Genomic DNA, 22149 nt, shown 5'->3' with positions numbered 1-22149 from the left:
TTAAACTCCCAAATTTGGCAGCCTCATCAGAAGCTTGCCTCTTTGTGTGCCACCCTCTGTGAATAAGTGACAATATTTCAGTGAGTACAGGATCTAAAGACATTTCACTACGCCATAAATGCTCATCAATGATTTTCTCCCCATTCACACAAACATGAACATCACTTTCAACAAAGTTTTCATCACCGACTTCATCATCTGCTGCCTCCCCAACAAGTCTTGAAAGAGTGTCAGCTATGTGATTTTCAACACCGGGAATATACCTTATACCAAAGTCATACTCCTGTAAAGTTATTACCCATTTGGTAATCCTACTGGAAACAAGGTCTTTACCTTTTTTGGTGAAATTTCCACAAAGCGGCTTGTGGTCAGTTTTAACTAAAAACTTGGTACCCCACAAACATTTTTTAAGCTTCTTAATAGCCCAGAACACTGCCAAAGCTTCCCGTTCTATAACAGAATAACGTGACTCTGGATATGAACATGATGTTTTTCAAACCGCCTTCACTTTCCTGTTGTATAACAGCCCCTGACCCTTAAAGGCTGGCATCAGTGGTAATGATGGAATTCTTTGAGGGATCAAAACTATTGAGTTTGGGAGCATCGCTAAGAGTGTTAAACTCATGTTCACAAGCTTCACTCCAATTGAATTCAACACCCTTCCTTAACAGTGTCCTCGTATTACAACAGTGTTGTGCAAAATTGCCCACAAATGTATTATAATATTCGACCATGCGGAAAAACTTTGTTCCTCTCTAGACGTGAGGGCACACATGCGATTAATGGTGTCAACCAGATTGGCGTTAGGCTTAATCTCATCACCGGAAATAGTGTGCCCTAAGTACTGTATTGTCGAAGTGCCAAACCGACATTTTCTGATTTAATGGTGAGATTATTTTGTTCAAGCCTACCCAAGACAATGTTAAGAAGCACCTCATGCTCCTTGTGAGCTTTACCAAACACCAAAATATCGTGGTAAACGCAAACGCCCCTACAGTTCTTAGGAATGTTTTCCATTGCACGTTGAAAAATAGATGCTGCAGACACAAGCCCAAAAGCCATCCTAACAAAGCGAAAAGTGCCAAAAGGAGATGTAAAGGCAGTATAGTCTCTTGAAGTTTCTGCCAACTCAATTTGATGATAAGCCGAGGCCAAGTCAATTGTGCTGAAGACCTTGGCCCCATCTAATAAAATCAATAACTCAGCAATGTTGGGAAGTGGATAGCGACACCTGTTCAATTGCCTCAAATCTACACACAAACAAAGAGAACCATTGGCCTTGCGAGCTGCAACAACTGGAGCCAACCAATCGTTCCTTCAACCTCCTCAATAATGCCACCTTGTTTAAGTTTATCCAATTCCTTCTTCATTTCTTCCTTCACAGCAAACGGTACGTTCCTTATTTTGCTGATAGAAGGTTGTGAATCAGGACGCAAGTGTATTTCAAGTTTAACATCCTTGAGACACCCCAGTTCATCTCTGAACACGCTAGGAAATTTTTGTTTCATGCGTGATTCAACACCACCATCACTGATTTCAAGAATGGTATTGGTTACTTTTTAATTTAATGGGGCAACTACTACCTGGATCCAGCATTACACCCAAGTCGCCATGATGAAACCAGCTGATATGCTGTCAACTTTTTTTGACACATACATTTTGCCTGAGGTATACTGCTGCTTGTATTCAATTAGACCAACAAAATACCCCAATGAGGAATAGGCTCCCCACCATACGCAAGCGGACGAATATCTGGTTTTAAAAAGGGAAGTCTTCTGTGCAAGCTTAGTCTGGTAAAACACATTTGAAATAATGGTGATTTTAGAACCGGAGTCAAAAAGAACTCTGGTGGTTTCACCCTCAACATGAAGTGCATAAATTGGACCAGATTTAATCACATCCACATCAACCTGAACAACAATTTGCCCCCACACAAAGTCCTCTTCAGGAAACCCTGCCTCTACACATTTAACTTTCGAAGTTGTAATCTCAGTTTTGCAAACGATAGATAAATCACCTTTCTTTTTGCAGTTGGTACAAATAGCATGCAAAGCTGGACATTTTTTGTCATTAGCCATATAGCCAACCTTGTCACACCTAAAACATTTGGGAACAAAAGGCTTACTTTTGTTTTTTTAACACAACTTCTGGTTTGACTATGTTTTTCGTCAACCTTAAGAGCTTGTTCTCCTCCTTTAAGAACTTGGACAGCTGCTTGTTTATCTCTTTTTATGATGTCAACACATTTCAAAGAATGTTCAACTCTCTTGGCCACTTGGATAACTTCATATAAAGAAGGTTTATCCCTCAGTCAAAGTTCTTTACGTACCTTTTCTATGTTACATCCTAACATGAATTGATCACAAATCCTTTCTTCTGAACATTCAGCAAACTTACTGCTCGAAGCAAGTTTCCTGAGTTGAGTGATGTAGCTTTCAACAGTCTCTCCTTCGTTTTGCAACCTTCTCCCAAAATTATACCTTTCTAATATGGTACTAACCTTGGGCAAATAGTGTTCATCAAGCTGTTTCATACAAATTTCAGATTCATTTAAATCCCTACCTTCTGAATCACTAAGTTCAGGAAGGTGATCAAACACGTCCTGACCTTCAGGTCCCAAGCAATGAAGAAGAAGAGAAGATCTCCGCTCCGCACTCAAACTTACACCACACACTCTGACATGCCACTCAAAAACCTTCTTCCATTGTATGGGTGGATCCCCAGGAGACATAAGGAAGAAAGGGGGAGCAGTAGCATTCTGCATACTTGACGTCAAAGCAAAGGAGGAAGAAGGCAGAAATGCAACTGTTCCGTGCACAGTGTAAAATGTGTTGGTTGATACACACCGTGACCGCGTGTGTGTCGCAAGAAACACATAAAGGAGTGAAGAGAACTTGTAACAACTAAGTAAAATAAAGCGTAAGCATAAAATAAACTAGACAAATCATAAGCAAGGAGCATGTCTGTCGCTGCACAACTCTCTGAAATGTCAAGGATAATGAAATGTGTGCATCAGTGACGAGACACGCAATTCCCAACTTTCAATGATAACGAAGATGTGTGCGTGTCACAGTAGTGGTACACTGACTTGAAGTGACACGCTGACTCCCGTATAAGTGTGTGTGTCACAGAATTAGCACTCCCAAACAAGGTAACTGCAAGAAGAACAAGTGTGCATGTCACTGAAGTGGCACGCAAGTGAGAAAACAAAGAAGTACTTGAAAGATGGCTCCCACGTCGTCGTCACGCAACGTGAAAAACGTGCCAACCAGACGCACCAACACAACAAAGTACTACTTCAAAGATGGCTCTCACGTCGTCGTTACGCAACGTAAAAACGTGCCAACCATGCTCCACTGAAAAATGAGGTTGCGTTTTAGATAACGTGCCAACCAAGCTCCAGTGAAGAATGAGGTTGCGTTTTAAACACCCAGGGACTCCCTCAACACGCAATGAATAAGCAAAGAGGATTCTTGTGTTCGCAAGTGCGAATGCGGTGAGTTCTTCAAACATAAACTTGTAAAAATGGTATGTTGAAGTGAGGCACGTAGGATTAGAAACAACCCAACAAAAAGTAGGAAAAGTGCACAAATACACCAGCCCATTACCAACAAGGCACGGCAATGTAGTCATTGAAAGGCATAGTTGCACACCCTACAAGGACGAGCCCACATCGACCCTTTCTCTAACAAACCACATGGAAAGCGCGGCGATAGTTCCCAGTCCCGGGGTAAATTACTATTGAATAAATCCAGAATGCGTGCCCCAAAGGAAATAAATAAAAGTACCTGAGGTAGTAGTTCCAGTTCACTACCTGGTTTGCACAACTTCCATAAGCAGTAGAGTTGAGTCTTGTTGGGTTCCTCTGCCAGTTGCCGCCTATGCCAGTTGGAATGTACTGTTTTGAATTTCTGAAACTGTGATTCCACTCTGATGGTCGCCACATTTATCTATTGTTTGCCAAAACTAAGATTACAAATTCAAAAGTTAAATTTTTAGAGGCAGGGTTTCCGGAAGAGGACTTTGTGTGTAGGCAAATTGTTGTTCAGGTTGATGTGGATGTGAATAAATCTGGTCCAATTGATGCAATTCATGTTGAGGGTGAAACCACCAGAGTTCTTTTTGACTCCGGTGCTAAAATCACCATTATTTCAAATGTGTTTTACCAGACTAAGCTTGCACAGATATTCGTCTGCTTGCGTATGGTGGTGAGCCTATTCCCCATTGGGGTATTTTGTTGGTCTAATTGAATACAAGCAGCAGTATACCTCAGGCAAAATGTATGTGTCAAAAAAAGGTGACCGCATAATCAGCTGGTTTCATCAAGGCGACTTGGGGGTAATGCTGGATTGGGGTAGTACTTGCCCCATTAAATTAAAAGAAGTTGCCAATACCATTCTTGAAATCAGTGATGGTGGTGTTGAATCACGCATGAAACAGAAATGTCCTAAATTGTTCAGAGATGAACTGGGGTGTCTCAAGGATGTTAAACTTGAAATACGCTTGCGTCCTGATTCACAACCTTCTATCAGCAAAATAAGGAACGTACCGTTTGCTGTGAGGGAAGAAATGAGGAAGGAATTGGATAAACTTAAACAAGGTGGCATTATTGAGGAGGTCGAAGGAACAGATTGGTTGGCTCCAGTTGTTGGAGCTCGCAAGGCCAATGGTTCTCTTTGTTTGTGTGTAGATTTTAGGCAATTGAACAGGTGTGTTATATCCTATCGCTATCCACTTCCCAACATTGCGGAGTTATTGGTTTTATTAGATGGGCCAAGGTCTTCAGCACCATTGACTTGGCCTCGGCTTATCATCAAATTGAGTCGGCAGAAACTTCAAGGGACTATACTGCCTTTACAACTCCTTTTGGCACTTTTCGCTTTGTTAGGATGCCTTTTGGGCTTGTGTCTGCAGCATCTATTTTTCAACGTGCAATGGAAAACATTCATAAGAACTGTAGGGGCGTTTGCGTTTACCACGATGATATTTTGGTGTTTGATTAAGATCACAAGGAGCATGAAGTGCTTCTGAACATGGTCTTGGGTAGGCTTGAACAAAATAATCTCACCATTAAATCTGAGAAATGTTGGTTTGGCACTTTGTGAGAAGTTGGCCTGGTATATGCTGTTCACTAGTTAAAGTGACCAACTTGTACCATGCCAAGCAACCCTTATGGTGTGGTTGTAAGTCAACCTTTTCAGACTAGCTGCACTAGTGGTAGCGTAAGCTATGCAGTCTTTGAGGCTAAACTCGTTAAAGCGTGTTAAGCAAGCTGTTTTACCATATGTACCCGCCTTTTATACCAACGAAAGGACACCACACAGATATATATTCAAAATATATATGTATTTATTACTCAAAGTATCCCCTAGACTCTTTATGAGCACAGGAGCACAAATCGTTAAACAAGAAAGTATTACAATATACAGAAGTTGCACTTTATATGGATAGGCCCTGGTGGCCGATCAAACCATATACTAAAATAGTGGTATAAGTACCACGAACAGGAAAGGGAAAAGGCCTAGGGCCTCTAGAATCGCTGGGCCTACAAGGAGCTAACTTCAGTTAGTGACCAGGAGGTCCACGGGTCGCGTGTGCAGTGAGGAAAGTTACACGCGGGCTCCCATTGGTTTTCAATGGGTGCGTAAAAGTTAAAAAGTTACTGCTTGAAGGGTCTTCTGGATGGACTACGAACTTAAGATTTAAAACACAGACACTAGAGATGTTTCTCTCCACTTGGGCACCGGAGTGCCAGCTTTACCTCACCCACAGGAAGCGGGTGCATAGGTCTCGAAGTGCGTCTGGTTTCGTCTATCGATTCAATGGAGCCTGATGACAAAGATGCTGCAGGCGGCCGGTCCAGAAGAGATGCGGTGGATACCAGAGTGGATCGGAGTTGTAGAAGACCTGAAAGCAGAGGGGACAGTGTTCACAGTCACTAGCCAGTGAACGGCGTGGCACCAGGTAGGTACCAGGCGATGTCGGGTGCAAACAGGTGATGAGGTGTAGTTTGTCTCCGCAGCCACGTGGTCCCTGAAGGTCGACGACATCCAGGAGTCGGTTCACGAGCTGTCCCACGCAGGCTCTCGCTGTCGGCGGTGTCGGTGACTCGAAAGAAGCAAACAAGCCTTGGCAAAGGCAGGAGTCGTGGAAAGTGAAGAAAGCTGATTATTCTGACCAGCAAGGTCAGAGCGGCTGCTCCTTTGGAGAGCAGCAGGGGCCAGTCTGGGGCAACCAGACCAGCGTCGTAGATTTCAAGGTTCGTCGCCAAAATGGCCACTAGCCAACGGGCCAGGGACCGGGCAGGCGCGTCGAGATGCAAAGTGCAGAGTGGCCCCACGCAGATCCTGGAGATGCTGGAGGGCTCACCTTTGGTGCAAATGCTGCTCGGATGTTGGGCTTCTCAGGACCCAAAGCACAACTTGAAGGGAGCCTCTGTTAGCGTCTTTCAGCTTGTCTTCGGTCCTTCAAGATGGCTGGCTCCACGTGACTCTGTGCCTCCGCGGGTTCCTTCTTTGCAGGGACTGTGGATCGGGCTGTGAGAGGTCTGGAGGTCCAGGTCTTGTCGGGCTCTGGGCTCGGGCTCCGGCAGGAGGCGGCGGCAAAGCAGACATCGAGTAGCTGGTTGGTGCTTGCGTTAGCAAGATGGTCACTCCCTGACCATAGGGGAGATTTCCTTATGTCCTCTGTGCAGCAGAGCGTTGAAGTTCCCGTCTTCTTCTTGTAGTTAAGTTGATTCCAGGATGTCTGAAGTCTTAGGACACAGCTCCTACCTTTAAGCGGATTCTAGGGGCCGGACTACCTGCTAGGTCTCTCCCTAAGGGAGGGACCAGGAAGGGGGGTGGTTACACCCCCAATCCTTTGTCCAGCTCGCCCCAGGTCCGGGGCTGGTGTGCCCCAGGACCGGTTTGAACTGGCATATGCACCGAGGCTCCTTGTGAGCCTCAGGCATGTCTGATTCCATTCAAGCCCTACTTGACCAATACACAAAATCCTGTCTGGGGTGGTGCACGCACCTCCCCTGGCAGGAAACCCTTTGTCCACGTCTCCCAAGCTGGAAGGACTCCCAGCAGCAGGAGGGCAGACTTGTGTCTGTGGTGGCAGCATCCATTTTGTGGAGCTGAGGCTATGTCTGATTTTACCCGGGTTTCAGGTACTGTACATGTCGTGTCCCTCTAGAAGGGTGGAATGCTAACCCCGTCGCCAGAATTGGCGAGGGGTTAGTATTCCAATTCGTATGACATCTTACTCGACATGTTTTGATAAAGCCAAACCAAAGATAGCATTTAACCGCGAGGTTCATAATGCACTTAAGAGTATATGGTATGACGATATCTGGAAACGGTAGAAGGAAGTTGTTCCGACCACTGCAGACAGGCTCAGCTCATGCCAGAGCACCATCTCACATGGAACCAAGCACTCTGCCTTCAGGATTGTCAAGGCCTGCCATAGGAGTGACTTATAGGTTAACATGTGTCCCATTTAAGGTTAGGTATAGGTATACTACACCTAAGTAAGAGGTGGTTACACCAACTTACCCCAACTGAGTGATCAGCCAGTTGTGTCAAATTTGTTAGGCCAGGCCAGGGGTGGCATAATACATGCTTCAGCCCCTGGTAGGCCTTAGATACACCAATGCCCTGGGTACCTAGTGTACACTGGTACAGGGGCTCACAGGGTGATCCAATTCCAATTGGTTATGCACCTATGGTGCATAGTGTCAATTTAGCAGAGAGAACAGCAGGCTGGGGGTCTGATTAGCAGGCCCACAGCCTCAATATGTCAAAAACCAGTGAAGCAAAAAGCAAAAATTTGGGGTGACCATAGGATAGCAGACCCTACTCTCCTACACAACCCCCCCCCCCGAACGCAGGGACATTAAACTAGCCTTGACCAGTCTCGTCTTCATGTCCTAAGTGGAAGTACCTGGAGAGACCATCTGCATTCCCATGGTCTGTACCTGGCCGGTGCTCCACTGTAAAGTCCATCCCCTGTAGGGAAATGGACCACCTAAGCAGTTTGGGGTTTTCACCCTTCATCTGAATTAGCCACAAGAGGGGCTTATGGTCGATCTGAATCTTGAAGTGAGTGCCAAACTAGTATGGCCTCAGCTTCTTCAGGTCCCACACCACAGCAAAGGCCTCCCTCTCAATAGCTGACCAATTCTTCTCTCTGGGGGTCAACCTTCTGCTAATAAAAGCAATGGGTTGGTCTTGACCATCTACATTAAGTTGTGACAGCACAGCTCCCACACCCAACTCAGAAGCATCTGTTTGGACAATAAACTCTTTGGAGTAGTCAGGACTTTTCAGGATAGGTGCAGAGCACATGGCCTTCTTCAGGTCATCAAATGCCTTTTGACAGCTTACTGTCCACTGAACCTTTTTGGGCATCTTCTTGGATGTCAGATCATTAAGAGGAGTCACAATGGACCCATAGTTCTTAACAAACTTCCTGTAGTACCCAGTCAAGCCCAAGAAAGCTCGAACTTGAGTCTGGGTGGTTGGAGGGGACCAGTCCTTGATGGATTGTATCTTACTCTCCAGTGGTTGAACTTGGCCTCCACCTACAAGGTGGCCCAAGTACACAACCTTACTCTGCCCTATCTGGCACTTAGTAGCCTTGATAGTGAGGCCTGCCTTTTGCAGAGCCTCAAGTACCTTCTTCAGGTGGATCAGGTGATCCTCCCAGGTGGAGCTAAAGACAGCAATGTCATCAAGATATGCACAAAAGTCATCCAACCCAGTAAGGACTTGATTCACCAACCTTTGGAAGGTGGCAGGTGCATTCTTCGGACCAAAGGGCATCACCAAAAATTGATAATGCCCACCTGGGGTTGAGAAGCTGTTTTGGCTTTGGACTCCTCAGCTAACCTGATTTGCCAAGAGCCAGCTGTCAAATCAAATGTGCTCAAAAACTTAGCAGAAGCCAGTTTATCTATGAGCTCATCTGCCCTTGGAATAGGATGTGCATCTGTCCTAGTGACAGCATTGAGTCCTCTGTAATCCACACAGAACCTCATCTCTCTCTTGCCATCTTTGGTGTGAGGTTTGGGGACCAGAACCACTGGGCTAGCCCAGGGGCTCTCTGAGGGCTCAATGACACCCAGTTCCAGCATTTTGTGTACCTCAGCCTTTATACAGTCCCTGACGTGGTCAGGTTGTCTGTAAAGTTTGTTCTTCACAGGCAGACTGTCACCAGTGTCCACCACATGGGTACACCAGTCAGTTCGACTAGGTATCAATGAAAACATATGCTGAAATGATTGTAGAACCTGTCTACATTCAATCTGCTGATGATCAGTGAGGTTGACTCCAAGGGTCACCCCTTCAACTGAGCCATCTTCTGGGTTCTGAGACAACAGGTCTGGGAGAGGGTCACTCTCTTCCTCCTGTCCCTCATCTGCAGCCATGAGCAAGCCCATGTCTGCCCTGTCAACATATGCTTTTAACCTGTTAACATGGAGTACCCTGTGGGGACTCCTGGGAGTTCCTAGGTCCACCAAGTAGGTGACCTCTCCCTTCTTTTCCAGGATTGTATGGGGTCCAGACCATTTGTCTTGGAGTGCTGCTGGGGCCACTGGCTCCAACACCCACACCTTCTGTCCTGTCTGATACTCAACCAAGACAGCCTTTTGGTCATGCCAAGCTTTCTGTAAGGCCTGGCTTGCCTCAAGGTTTTTGGATGCCTTCTCCATATACTCAGCCATCCTGGAGCGGAGACCAAGTACATAGTCCACTATGTCTTGTTTAGGCTTTTTGAGAGGTAACTCCCATCCTTCCTTCACTAAACACAGTGGGCCTCTCACAGGGTGCCCAAACAACAATTCAAAGGGGCTGAAGCCAACTCCTTTTTGTGGGACCTCTCTGTAAGCAAACAGAAGGCAGGGTAGAAGGATGTCCCATCTTCGCCTGAGCTTTTCAGGTAATCCTTTGATCCTTTAGGGTCTTGTTGAATCTCTCAACAAGCCCATTACATTGTGGGTGATAAGGGGTGGTGAACTTGTAGTTCACACCACATTCCTTCCACATAGCTGTCAAGTATCCTGACATGAAGTTGGTACCTCTGTCAGAAACCACCTCCTTAGGAAACCCCACTCTGGAGAATACTCCTAGCAGGGCCCTGGCCACAACAGGAGCTGTAGTGGTCCTAAGGGGAATTGCCTCTGGATACCTGGTGGCATGATCCACTACCACCAGTATAAATCTGTGCCCAGATGCAGTGGGAGGATCCATGGGACCCACTATATCTATTCCCACTCTTTCAAAGGGGACCCCCACCACAGGTAGTGTTATTAGGGGGGCCTTTGTTGTGCCACCTGATTTGCCACTGGCTTGGCAGGTCACACAGGAGCGACAAAACTCCTCTGTATCTTCATTCATGTGAGGCCAGTGAAAATGTCCCAAGTCTTGTTCTGGCCTAAGTGTCCTGCTAGTGGAATATCATGGGCCAAGGTAAGAAGGAAGCCCCTAAATTGCAGAGGTATAACCAACCTCCTGGTTGCACCAGGTTTTGGGTATCTAGCCTCTGAATAAAGGAGCCCATCATCCCAATACACTTTATGGGTACCTTGAGCATTCCCAGCAGTCTCAGCAGCAGCCAGCTGTCTGAGGGGTTCAAGAGATGGACAGGATAACTGAGCCTGCCCCAAGTCAGCCCTGGAAGGTCCCCCTGTCTCCAGAAACTCAACCTGATCAGGTTCAAGCTCTTCAGGGACAGTTCCTTCAGGGTTCTCTAGATCATCTTCCTGGGAAGGTTGATCATCACTTGGAGGCAGGGGGAAGGCACTGCCTTAACCCTCCTGTTCTTCTTCTTGGTAGGTGCTTGGTCCATTGTTCCAGGATCCAGGATCCAAGACCTGTGGTTCAGTAAGGCACTTTTTGGCCTGTGACCTGGTCACAGCAAGGACATGTGGTGATATACCGAACATCTCTGCATGTGTCCTGTACTCAACTTCTGACCATAGAGAACTCTCTAGGTCATTGCCCAACAAACATTCTACTGGGAGATCTGCACTAACCACAACCCTTTTGAGGCCAGTTACCCCTCCTCATGAGAAGGTAACAGCCACACTATGTGAAGTAGTGGCATTGCTGGCATTGGTCACCAGGTAATTCTCACCTGGTATGTACTGTCCAGGGTCCACAAAGCCTGGTGTCACCATAGTGACACTGGCACATGTGTCCCTGTAGGCTTGAGCCACTTTTTCATTTATTAAAGGAGTCTGTCTATACTTGCCCAGGTTACTGGGGCTCACAGTCAGGGACAAATCCATGTCCCCATCACAGATCAAGACTGCCTGTGTCAGGGTTCTGTCTAAGTCAGAATCTCCTTCAGTTCCCATAGTGATTCCCACTACACCCTTTGTCTGGGGACCAACACTGCTAACAGTAGTACTGGGAGCAGGTGCCTTAGGGGCAACAGTGTTGGGGGCTCCACCCTTCTTACAATCACTAGTCCAGAGAGTTGTATTCTTGCAAGATTTGCACTAGGGTTTCTTTGGACCTTCTTTCTTCTTCCCTTTAGGTTGTTGGGACCCACCCTCGTTAGTACTAGTTTGGGGCCCTGTTGAAGACTTCTGGTCTTTAGATTTCTGATCTCCACCCTTTTGGTCTGTTTTCTTCTGATCACCCCTTGGCCCTGGTTCTGGTTCTTTTGCTTAACCCTGGTTCTGACCCATTTGTCTGCCTTCTTTCCCAATTCTTGGGGAGAGGTCAGATCTGAGTCAACCAAGTGTTGATGCAGTTGCTGGTTCTGACAGTTATTTAAAATCTGTTCTCTCATCATCAAATTGTACAATCCTGTATAATCAGACACCTTACTTCCCAGCAACCAACCCTCCAAAGCCTTAGTGGCACATTCAATGTATTCAGACCAGTCCTGAGTCTGTGTCTTCTGGGTATCTCTGAACATTAACCTGTACTGTTCAGTGGTTAAGCCTAACCCATCAACCAGGACACTCTTCAGGGCTCTGTAGTTTCTTACATCCTCCTCCCTAACAGTGAGGAGTCTATCTCTGCCTCTTCCTTCAAAGGAGAGCCATAAGATTGCTGCCCACTGGTCTTCAGGAACCTGCTGCACTTTGCAGGCTCTCTCAAGAGCAGTCATCCACTTGTGGATATCATCCCCACTTTTGTAGGGGGGCACAACCTTGGACAGGTTCCTATTGCCAAAGACCCTATCTTTGTCCTTAGGGACAATGCTGCCACCAGTGGGTATAGACCCACTCTCTCTAGGTTGCCTAGCCTTACTCAGTTTCTCTTCCATCAGAGCTACTTCTAGCTCCTGTCTCCTGATTCTCAGCTGAGCTTCCTTCATTCTGGCCTCATGCTCCCTCCTCTGAGGGCTGGTCATCCCCCTTCTGGGGCGACCTTGAGAGCCTCTAGAGGCATGAGAAGCATTAGAGTCACCTGAGTGATTCCTTCGCCTCCCAAACCCCTGGTTAAGTCCACTAGGGAGATCCAATGGGGTGAACCCATTATCAGTCCGCAGTAGCCTTAAGTTAGCTGAGCCAGGTCTGGCACCTGGCACTGGGCTATCTCTCCCATCTGAACTGCTACTACTGTCAGATTCACCCCCTTTGTCATCCCTGTCCCTATGCTGATTCTCATCATCTGTAGTCAGATTCTCAACTAAGGGGTGACTGTGGGAAAGGGGTACTTCAGTGGCATCCTCAGAAGGAGGGCATCCTGTTCCTGTCCCTAAGGGGTCTCACTGGGAGGTTTTCTTGAGAGCTCTCTGATCTTCATCAGCCTGTAAGAGTTCTCTGAGTTCAGCAGAGGTAGGGTTCCTGGGCTGTTTAAGGCCCCTGATATTTGCCAACTGCCTGAGCTCATTTTGATTTAGGGTAGCAAAGATGGTTGGTGCCCTCTGGGGGTCACTCTCGACAGAGATGTGTACATTGGACCCCTCTGCCCCAGCCATTGCTCTTAAGTGTGGGTGGTTGTGTTGCAACTACCTACACTTGGGTTTTCCTACTAAACCTATCTAGTAGTTGTAGTCAGGGTGTGCTACTCCCTTTGCTCTACAACAACTAAGTTCAGTAGAACTTAAGTATATCTACTCTTGTTTTATATGTACCTAAAGGTACCTGTATGATCTTTCAATTGGTAACAAAGAGATTACAGAGGTAAAACACAGCAAGCTCAAATCCAACCGCTGCTCACCAATGTGAGAAGTTGGCCTGGTATATGCTGTTCACTAGTTAAAGTGACCACCTTGTACCATGCCAAGCAACCCTTATGGTGTGGTTGTAAGTCAACCTTTTCGGACTAGCTGCCCTAGTGGTAGCGTAGGCTAAGCAGTCTTTGAGGCTAAACTCGTTAAAGCGTGTTAAGCAAGCTGTTTTACCATATGTAACCCCCTTTTATACCAATGAAAGGACACCACACAGATATATATTCAAAATATATATGTATTTATTACTCAAAGTATCCCCTAGACTCTTTATGAGCACAGGAGCACAAATCGTTAAGCAAGAAAGTATTACAATATACAGAAGTTGCACTTTATATGGATAGGCCCTGGTGGCCGATCAAACCATATACTAAAATAGTGGTATAAGTACCACGAACAGGAAAGGGAAAAGACCTAGCGCCTCTAGAATCGCTGGGCCTACAAGGAGCTAACTTCAGTTAGTGACCAGGAGGTCCACGGGTCGCGTGTGCAGTGAGGAAAGTTACACGCGGGCTCCCATAGGTTTTCAATGGGTGCGTAAAAGTTCAAAAGTTACTGCTAGAAGGGTCTTCTGGATGGACTACGAACTTAAGATTTAAAACACAGACACTAGAGATGTTTCTCTACACTTGGGCACCGGAGTGCCAGCTTTACCTCACCCACAGGAAGCGGGTGCATAGGTCTCGAAGTGCGTCGGGTTTCGTCTATCGATTCAATGGAGCCTGATGACAAAGATGCTGCAGGCGGCCGGTCCAGAAGAGATGCGGTGGATCCAAGAGTGGATCGGAGTTGTAGAAGACCTGAAAGCAGAGGGGACAGTGTTCACAGTCACTAGCCAGTGACCGGCGTGGCACCAGGTAGGTACCAGGCGATGTCGGGTGCAAACAGGTGATGAGGTGTAGGTTGTCTCCGCAGCCACGTGGTCCCTGAAGGTCGACGACGTCCAGGAGTCGGTTCACGAGCTGTCCCACGCAGGCTCTCGCTGTCGGCGACTCGAAAGAAGCAAACAAGCCTTGGCAAAGGCAGGAGTCGTGGAAAGTGAAGAAAGCTGATTATTCTGACCAGCAAGGTCAGAGGGGCTGCTCCTTTGGAGAGCAGCAGGGGCCAGTCTGGAGCAACCAGACCAGCGTCGTAGATTTCAAGGTTCGTCGCCAAAATGGCCACTAGCCAACGGGCCAGGGACCGGGCAGGCACGTCGAGGTGCAAAGTGCAGAGGGGCCCCACGCAGATCGTGGAGATGCTGGAGGGCTCACCTTTGGTGCAGATGCTGCTCGGATGTTGGGCTTCTCAGGACCCAAAGCACAACTTGGAGGGAGCCTCTGTTGTCGCGCTTGCAGCTTGTCGTCGGTCTTTCAAGATGGCTGGCTCCACGTGACTCGGTGCCTCCACGGGTTCCTTCTTTGCAGGGACTGTGGATCGGCCTGTGAGAGGTCTGGAGGTCCAGGTCTTGTCGGGCTCTGGGCTCGGGCTCCGGCGGGAGGCGGCGTCAAAGCAGACGTCGAGTAGCTGGTTGGTGCTTGCGTTAGCAAGATGGTCACTCCCTGACCATAGGGGAGATTTCCTTCTGTCCTCTGTGCAGCAGAGCGTTGAAGTTCCCGTCTTCTTCTTGTAGTTAAGTTGATTCCAGGATGTCTGAAGTCTTAGGACACAGCTCCTACCTTTAAGCGGATTCTAGGGGCCGGACTACCTGCTAGGTCCCTCCCTAAGGGTGGGACCAGGAAGGGGGGTGGTTACACCCCCAATATTTTGTCCAGCTCGCCCCAGGTCCGGGGCTGGTGTGCCCCAGGACCGGTTTGAACTGGCATATGCACCGAGGCTCCTTGTGAGCCTCAGGCATGTCTGATTCCATTCAAGCCCTACTTGACCAATACACAAAATCCTGTCTGGGGTGGTGCACGCACCTCCCCTGGCAGGAAACCCTTTGTCCACGTCTCCCAAGCTGGAAGGACTCCCAGCAGCAGGAGGGCAGACTTGTGTCTGTGGTGGCAGCATCCATTTTGTGGAGCTGAGGCTATGTCTGATTTTACCCGGGTTTCGGGTACTGTACATGTCGTGTCCCTCTAGAAGGGTGGAATGCTAACCCCGTCGCCAGAATTGGCGAGGGGTTAGTATTCCAATTCGTATGACATCTTACTCGACATGTTTTGATAAAGCCAAACCAAAGATAGCATTTAACCGCGAGGTTCATAATGCACTTAAGAGTATATGGTATGACGATATCTGGAAACGGTAGAAGGAAGTTGTTCCGACCACTGCAGACAGGCTCAGCTCATGCCCGAGCACCATCTCACATGGAACCAAGCACTCTGCCTTCAGGATTGTCAAGGCCTGCCATAGGAGTGACTTATAGGTTAACATGTGTCCCATTTAAGGTTAGGTATAGGTATACTACACCTAAGTAAGAGGTGGTTACACCAACGTACCCCAGCTGAGTGATCAGCCAGTTGTGTCAAATTTGTTAGGCCAGGCCAGGGGTGGCATAATACATGCTTCAGCCCCTGGTAGGCCTTAGATACACCAATGCCCTGGGTACCTAGTGTACACTGGTACAGGGGCTCACAGGGTGATCCAATTCCAATTGGTTATGCACCTATGGTGCATAGTGTCAATTTAGCAGAGAGAACAGCAGGCTGGGGGTCTGATTAGCAGGCCCACAGCCTCAATATGTCAAAAACCAGTGAAGCAAAAAGCAAAAATTTGGAGTGACCATAGGATAGCAGACCCTACTCTCCTACACACTTCGACAATACAGTACTTGGGGCACACTATTTCCGGTGATGGGATTAAGCCTAATGCCAATCTGGTTGACACCATTAATTGCATGTGTGCCCCCACGTCTAGAGAGGAACTAAGTTTTTCCGCATGGTCGAATATTATAATAAATTTGTGGACAATTTTGCACAGCACTGTTGTAATACGAGGGCACTGTTAAGGAAGGGTGTTGAATTCAATTGGAGTGAAGCTTGTGAACATGAGTTTAACACTCTTAAAAGAAAACTTAGTGATGCTCACAAACTCAATAGTTTTGATCCCTCAAAGACTTCCATCATTACCACTGATGCCAGCCTTTAAGGGTTAGGGGCTGTTTTACAACAGGAAAGTGAACGCGGTTTGAAAACCATCATGTTCATATCAAGAGGTCTCAAGGATGCAGAGTCACGTTATTCTGTTATAGAACGGGAAGCTTTGGCAGTGTTCTGGGCTATTAAGAAGCTTAAAAAATGTTTTTGGGGTACCAAGTTTTTAGTTAAAACTGACCACAAGCCGCTTTGTGAACTTTTCCCAAAAAAAGGAATAGACCTTGTTTCCAGTAGGATTACCAAATGGGTAATAGCTTTACAGGAGTATGACTTTGGTATAAGGTATATTCCCGGTGTTGAAATACACATAGCTGACACTCTTTCAAGACTTGTTGGGGAGGCAGCAGATGATGAAGTCGGTGATGAAAACTTTGTTGAAAGTGATGTTCATGTTTGTGTGGTTGGGTAGGAAATCATTGATGAGCATTTATGGCGTAGTGAAATGTCTTTAGATCCTGTACTCACTGAAATATTGTCACTTATTCACAGAGGGTGGCACACAAAGAGGCAAGATTCTGATGAGGCTGCCAAATTTTGGGGTTTAAAGGATGAGTTAGCAGTTTGTGATGGGTTGTTAGTTCAGGGTACTAGATTAGTTGCTCCCCTAAAACTACGCAAGGTTTGGATTGAATTGGCTCAGAAATCCCACTCTGGAATGTCTAAGACCAAAGAGAGGCTTTGTGCTTCTTATTGGTGGCCAGGCATGGATCTTCATGTTGAAAGGGTCATAAGGGATTGCAACGTTTGTGCTACTGGTGAGAAAACAAAATTAGTAAGGGTGCAACCTATGGTCAACAGAGAGCTTCCTCGTGGTCCCTGGAATGATGTGGCTTTGGATATCCTTGGGCCTATCTACTCTGATGGTTGCCAAGTATTCATATTGGTGCTCATCGATATATTTTCTAGGTGGCCTGAGATCCAATTTACTTCTAGCATTGAGACTGGTATTGTTGTAAAGTTTTTAGAAGCACTCATTGCTAAAGAAGGTTATCCAGAAACTATTCTTACAGACAATGGTGTACAATTAGTCTCATGTGAAATGGAGATGTTTTTAAAAGATTGATGGATCAGGCATAAGAGATGTTCTCTTTACCACCCAGAAACCAATGGTGTTGAGGAGAGGTTCAACAGGGTGTTAAAGGAGACCATTTATTGGGCGAAGAGCTCTGGTCTGAATTGGAAAGATGAAGTCCTTAAAAAAATTGAGTCTTATAGGGTGACTCCCCACACTACGACTGGTATATCACCTTTTTTTCTGTTCAAAGTTAGATCTCCATGTACGGTGGTTGAACCCTCTTGGGTGAGGATTTTGGAAGAAAACATGGAGGAGTCAGTTTCTCAATCTTCTTCCAATAATCCTCTGCCTTTCTGGCGTTTGAGGGAAGAGGCTAAAGGTCTGTCTAGGAAAAAATACTTTGATTTAAAAAAAAAAAAAAAAAAAACCTGCTAAGTGCACTGTTGTGAATGTGGGGGATTTGGTAGTAATTAAGTTACCTGGTTCCAAGATATTTAAAGGAGTTATTTAAAGGACTATGTATCATAACATAAACTCTTACAATCTTTTCTAGCCGACAGATCCCAAGCGGTCGAGCTGGATGGCCATTCGTCTAGACCATTTACACGCCCATGCGGGGTGCCACAGGGCTCCTCTCTTAGCCCAACTCTTTTCAATATTTATGTGGCACCATTGGCTGGAGTTATCAGATCTTTTGGCTTTCAGCTCACCTCCTACGCAGACGACACACAAATAGTGTTGTCACTGGCTAAGGGAAATGAGAGAGAAACTGGGGACCGGTTTTATAAATGCATGAGTGCTATTTCTTGCTGGATGTCCTCTAATTGCTTAAAGCTCAATTCTAACAAGACTGAGGTCCTAAAGTTTGGGGTCAATCCTCTTGTATGGACACCAGATTGGTGGCCGGAAGATCTGGGATCCTGCCCCGTACCCTCTAGGAAGGCCAAAAACCTTGGGGTGTTAGTGGACAACACACTTACTTTGGGCGATCAAGTAAGCCTGGTGACCTCAGCCTGTTTTATGATTCTTAGGAAAATTAAGACCTTTCTGACCGAGAGTAATCTCAAGACAGTAGTCACGGCTCTCATAACATTGCGTCTGGACTACTGTAAAAGCCTTTATTTGAACATACAAAAACAGCACATGTATAGGTTTCAATTGGTCCAAAACGCAGCAGCTAGAGTGCTGTCCGGAACACCTAATTTTGCCTCTGTGAAAGGAGAACTCAGGAAACTACATTGGCTTCCGATAAAACAAAGAGTTCGCTTCAAGGCACTCTGCATTGTTTTTAAGGCCGTTAATGGCATCGGTCCTGAATCGCTTAGGCAAAAGTTCCACTGGTACGTACCTGGCAGAACGTTACGCTCCACCAGTGCTAAACAAGTGCAAATCCCCAAGGCAAAAAAAAGTTAATTGGGGAGGTAGGAGTTTCTCTCTGTGCCTCCCGAGCCTGGAATGAGCTTCCTCTTTCCCTTAAGACTGCCCCAGATCTTCTGTCCTTTCGTAGGGGCCTGAAGACGTGGCTTTTCCTGCAGTAGTGCTCTTCAGCTTCCCAGGTAACCAGTACTTAGCGCCAGGACACCCATGGGTAATCGCGTGCTCTATAAGTGCAAATAACATAACAAATAACATAACATTTGTTTACCATGCTTTGCATAATTCTTTTTGCCTCCTCCTCCTTCATCTCTCCTAGCGTTTCCTGCTTTTCCTCCCTCACCTCCTCTGGTGTTTTTCTTTGGTTAAAGGGGAAAGGTGTGTGGCATCCTGCCTTCTTCTCATTCTTTGTTCCAATACCATGGTTACTGGACATTCTACTCCGCTGTTGGTTTCTTTAACAGTGGAATGTACTGTTTTGAATTTCTGAAACTGTGATTCTTGTCAGGCTGAGCTCCTGGATGGCTTCCTTCTTGCCTAAGAATAAATCTTGGATTTCCAACTCAAGAATACCTGCCTTGCGTGATCCTTTACCTCCATTCAAGGATCTTACACTAGGCTTTTGGAGGGTGGGGGGGGAGTAGGGGGGAGAAGGTGAAAAAAAAGCAAGGAGGAAGGGAGTGCGGGAGCTGAGGGAAAAAGAGAGAAAGATAGGAGGAAGATGAGGAACTAGGAAAGAGAGGCGGAGGAGGCGACATCTGTAAGGGGGTCGGTGGGGGGTGCATGACCGAATAGGTAATGCAGCCGGTGCCCATGGGATATGATGTAACGTAGCAGTCAGCCAAACTGAGAGGGGCGGGTGCGCACAGAGCCAAGGGCTAATGGGCAGCATCATTGAGGAAAAGTGCCCACGGCTGGAGAAAGGCCTCAGTTCTGTCCTGGAAGTTGTAGTTAGCTCGCTCGTAAGAGGCCGTATGATACATTGCCAAGAGCCATTTGTCATGGGAAGGGGGTTTGGGAGAGCGGCAGTAGCGGAGAATGCATTTTTCAGTCGTGGCATGTGCCTTATGCAAGAGGCGGCCATGTGGCGGGAGAGGTCTGGGGAATCTGCAAGGTCATGTAATAATATGAGGGGGCGAAGGAGAGGGGTTGTGACTAGCAGGGTTCCGCTCAGCGTATTACCTACCGAGGGACAGTCACAGAGGATGTGTAGTAGGTCACAGCGGTTGTGGGGGCACCACCAACAGGTCGTGTGGGGCAGCAGGCTCGCTGCTCACAGCTTCACGGGGGTCTAGTGCCAGTCGTGCAGCAATTTAAAAAAGCCAAAATTTCAACCGTGCCTCTCTCGCTCCACGGTCGAGCACCTCCAAGAGTTCGGCCCAGTCCTCTGCCTCGTAGTCCGTCTGCAGTCTGGCTTGCCATGTGGTACAGAGGGTAGTGAAGAGAAGGTAGGGAGAAAATATGACGGCTCAAAAGGCTATAGAAACCAGACATCACCCCGCGGACATGACCCCATGTCCTAAGATGGGAAACTACGGGGGAAGGTTGGAGGACCCAGGTCGCGTGCCCAGGTGGCAGTTAAGACAGTGAGTAGGAAACGCTCCACCAGCACCCACAATGGCAGGTTCGGGGAGCATATAAGCAAGCTGGGAGAGGTTTAGGGCTAGAGCATAGTGATCAAACTAGGGGAGACCCAGGCCTCCACACGATCGATGGGCCACGAGTTTGGTGCCGGCCTAGCGGGGGCAGGATGTTCCCCAGATGAAAGACCGTATGCTCTTGTCCACAGAACGTAATGAGGGTTGAGGGACCAGCAAGGGCACCATACCAAGGATATAGGTAAAACGTGGTAGTGTCACCATTCGCACCACATACACCCTCCCACATAATGAGAGTCTGAGGTGGGACCACTTCTCAAAGTACAGGTTCATTCGAGCCAGCAGAGGTTCCCCCACCATGTGGTCCAACCGTTTGTTTATGTAGACCCCTAGATACTTGAGTCGAAAGGGTTTCCATTGGAAGGGGTAGTCCGCAAAGGTCTCACAGGTGGTCATGCGTGACCAGGATAGCGCCTTGCTCTAGTCACTGTTCACCCGGTAGCCTGAAAGCACTGCAAAGCCAGAAAGGATATCCAGCAGGGCCAGAAGGGCGCGAGGAAGGTCCGAGAGGGTAAGCAGAACATTGTCTACAATTTCATTTAGATTATGAACTTTATTTACCAATGCATTTTGTATCTGTATCATATACGTAACAAGATGATGACTGTTTTCAGTAACACTTTCTCCTGCTCTTCGGGTCCTTTCAGTAACTCTGCACCACTTCATTTTTTTTTTTGTTGTAAAGGCTATATGCTGAAACACATTGTGTATTTTGCACACTCCACTTCAGCCATAATACATTATCAGTAAAGAAATGTTTCCTGTAGTTCCTGAGTGTGTGTGGCTTTCTTTTCGATTGGATTGGAAGCTGTTTCTGATGATTTACTGGGTTCCTCATACCCATCAAACATACCACCACTGTGAGGGCCACCAAAGTTAAACATTTTTGGAGTTTTTGAATCACTTTCATGTTTAAACCATTATTATTTTAATCACACAGCAGTATGATTGTAAAATTAGACTGTACATAAAACATACCTTACTGTATTAATGCACAAGGTGTTAAGTGTTACTACTGCATTCGTAATAGCTTCACTATACTAGTATGATGATATTTTCAGCACAGTTGGGTTCTAGGGAGAATCCTAGGGGTATTAAGAGGGCAATGTGGGGAAAACCATTGCATATGAAGGGCACAAAAGCACCAGCCAGAAAAAAGTTTGATGTGATGCATCAGTCAATAAAGATGCCTCTGAGAAGGACCAGGTTGTCCCTGCTCAAAAAAGTTCAGCCTGCTGAGAATAGTTCTACTTAATTTGACCTTGCATTGCACACAGTCTACGGCCACATTCTCTATCCAATATACCTCCCATCCCATCTCTTTGTGCTTTGACGTTCTACAGGGTAAAACTAAAATCTGAAAAACTCTGCAAGAAGTTTTGGATATCTGCTGCAAACCATATGTGCAGGTAACCGGCCCCTTCCCAAAGGTTAGAAGACATGAGCAATGTAACCTAATACAAAATGATTACTGTAAGGATTTAAAATATACAAACATGAGGCAACAGCATCTAGAATGAAAGAACAGATTCTGGATCTGCCATTGGGTTCTTTTCATGTAGTGTCATGCTTCATCTGATGCATTGCGAGCTGACCTAATGCTCTCCACCATGACTTGAACCATTGCCAGTGGCCCTGAAATGGGCAAGTGATCGAAATAAGGAAAACCACTAGAGAGATGGTTCTGTCTCACTAAGATGCCACAAAACCTGTTTATCTCAGTACATGAAAGACAGAAATTAAAGTTTTAAACCTGTTGGAGAAGAGCTGTAGAGACGTTTTGAAGAGGCAAGAGCAAAGAAGAAATACACCCAAATCCTGAGAGATTGCCTGCTGGAGGTCCAAA

At 46.7% G+C, this 22149-nt stretch overlaps 1 protein-coding gene across 2 annotated transcripts in view; it reads left to right on the top strand.

The window, feature by feature from the left end:
- The window catches only part of ATP6V1C1 (ATPase H+ transporting V1 subunit C1), a 354471-nt gene that overhangs the window by 260560 nt on the left and 71762 nt on the right, over nt 1–22149 (top strand). The window lies entirely within an intron of this gene.

The sequence above is a fragment of the Triturus cristatus genome, chromosome 5_1 (genome assembly GCF_964204655.1).
Source record: "Triturus cristatus chromosome 5_1, aTriCri1.1, whole genome shotgun sequence".
Classification (NCBI taxonomy): domain Eukaryota; kingdom Metazoa; phylum Chordata; class Amphibia; order Caudata; family Salamandridae; genus Triturus; species Triturus cristatus.
This window is presented reverse-complemented; position numbering and strand designations above follow the sequence as displayed.